The sequence below is a fragment of the Malurus melanocephalus genome, unplaced genomic scaffold, assembly GCF_030028575.1.
Source record: "Malurus melanocephalus ecotype Western Australia unplaced genomic scaffold, MMel_1.1 scaffold_60, whole genome shotgun sequence".
In the NCBI taxonomy this organism is placed as follows: Eukaryota; Metazoa; Chordata; class Aves; order Passeriformes; family Maluridae; genus Malurus; species Malurus melanocephalus.
The window spans coordinates 1,965,897-1,968,425 of NW_026623292.1; positions in this window are offsets into that span (position 1 = coordinate 1,965,897).

Genomic DNA, 2,529 nt, shown 5'->3' on the forward strand with positions numbered 1-2,529 from the left:
CAAAACTCTCTGAATTCAGCTGTTCATGTACACAATCCTGCTAGGATTAAGAGAATGAATTACAGATAAATGCCCAATAAAATCAGAAGGATGTTTATAATATAAACACTCTAACAGCTAACCTGACTTTTCCCTGGTAGAACATTTCTACTACAGGAATTTAACCTATGGGCACACATAATTAGCTCTTTCACCTTAGAGTTGCTGAAAGAATGATTTGCTTAAGAAGATTAGTTCTTTTAGTGTTCAACAGAAGTACTGACAAATGAGCCTAAAATGATTAYAGGGGAACTCTTTTTAACACCATCTTCTGATCTTTTATTTTGAAAAAGCACGCCTTTCAGTCAAAAACCTTTTAGTCTGACCTTTTGTGTTTTTCCAAATCAATGCTCAACTTTGAATACCTTCTGTATTCAAATCATGTATGTGATGAGGTGGTTTWCAGGCTCTTTTCATCCACATGGACTATGATCACAATAGTCTTTTTAAACAGAACTTCTGTGCTACTTTATTTCTTCTGGTCATTGTAACTGCATGCAGCTTCCTGTCTGCACTGGAACACTTTATCATGCTCCTGCTGACAGGACAAAGCTTTTTGAACTGTGATGTTATAAAATTACTTGMGTTAAAAGTAATTTTCCAAAAGCAGGAATGGGCATGAATAAGACAGAAACAAAGCTGTCTTAGGTGGGTTATGGCAGAGAAATTGATTTTTCCATCAGTCTGCATGTATACCATAAACTTGAGGTGTGGAGTAAGGACTGTGATAGACTAAGCATTGTAAAACACCTGCAGGACTCTGTAACTATTTTTTGTATGACAATATGGTCTCTTTTCTCATATAAAAACTAAGGATCAAATTCTGAATTACTGAATTAGAGTAATCCTCTTTTTAAGGTATAGAATTATCTGGATCCTTCATTGCTACACAGTTTTATAAAAGCATTGAAATTATGTGAGTTATATTTCTATTTTTCCTATTCCTATAATTCTCAAACTTGAGAAATTTATTATACTCAGCTATTAGCAACATCTGCAAAACTGATGCCATAAACAGAAACCAATTTGTGTTACCACTTCTTGCTCAAAATGAGTAGACCCTTCCACTTTAAGTCATGCTGCCATCTACAGATTGAATAAGCACTTGCAATACTCTGCTTAAGATAACAAGCAATCCAGGTCGGAAGAGGTCTGTGGCCTCTAGTTCTCAACTGCCTCCACGAAACAGTGATAACAATGATAATAAAAAGGGGAAAAGTATGTGCTGCTCATTGCAATTGCTCACCACCCTCTGTTCAATGCCAGACCTCTGTTCCTGAACCCAGATCAGCTCCTCTTCCAGGTAACTTCCCTCTGGTTTATATACTGGGCATGATGTTCTGTGGTGTGGAATATCCCTTTGATCAGTTGTGGTCACCTGTCCCAGTTATGCTCTCTCCCAGCTTCCTTTGTGTACCTCCTCACTGGAAGAGCATGAGACAACAAAAAGATGCTTTATCCCATCTGGTCTTACAAACCTCCTCAGATGGAAATTGCACAGCCTCTGGGCAACCTGTTCTATTGCCTGGCTGYTCTCACAACAATAAAGTCTTCCCTTTTAACCATTCTGAMTCTCTAATTTCAATTTATGCTCAATTCCTCTTGTTCTACTGCCACGTAACACTATGAAGATCCYGCCTGGCATCATCTTCTTGCTAACCTTCCCATAGGTACTGGTGAGCTGCTGTTGATTGCTCCCCAAACTATGTCTTCTAAAAGTTAAAGATGCTCAGTTCCTTCAGCATCTCCTCAAATGGGACGGGCTGCAGTGTCTTAATAGCTYGGAGGCCTCTTGCTGAACTTTGTCCAGTTTTTAAATGTTCTTCTTGTGCTGGGAACCAAAACTGAATGTGTAAGCTAAATGTGGTCCAATAAGTGCTGAAAATTGAGAGGCAATACGTTCCCATGATCTATTGGTTGTGTCCCTGCTCACTCATTCCAGGAGGCTGTTGGTCATTCTTGCTGCCAAAGAACAGGGCTGAACAGGGCCCATGTTCAGCTGTCCACCAGGTCCCTGGGGCCACTCTGGCAGAGCTGTTCCACAGGCTGGACTTCTGCACGGGCACTTCCTTCCCACAGGTACCATTTCACATTTGTCCTTGTTAAGTGTCATACAGCTCTTATTGGCCTCTTCCTTCAGCATGTATAGGCTGTCCTGAACAAGAGCCTGACCCTCCAGAATATCCATTTGTTCCCTTTATTTGACTCTGCCGTGTGAATGAAGGTGAATTGCATTCCCTCCTCCAGGCCAAAAACATGAAGCAGGATGGAGCCCAGAGATACTCCAGTAACACTCACTCCAGCGAGGTGTGACCCATTWACCACTATTCTCTCAGCCTCGTCACCCAATCAGGTTTTTACCCATCTGGTTGAGTACCCATCATAGCTGTCCACCCATAAAAACCACATGTTCTAACTTGGTTTCACAAATATTGTTGTACGGTGGAAAACAGCCAAAGTACAGGATTGTTGTTTTGTTCTCCCCTTTTC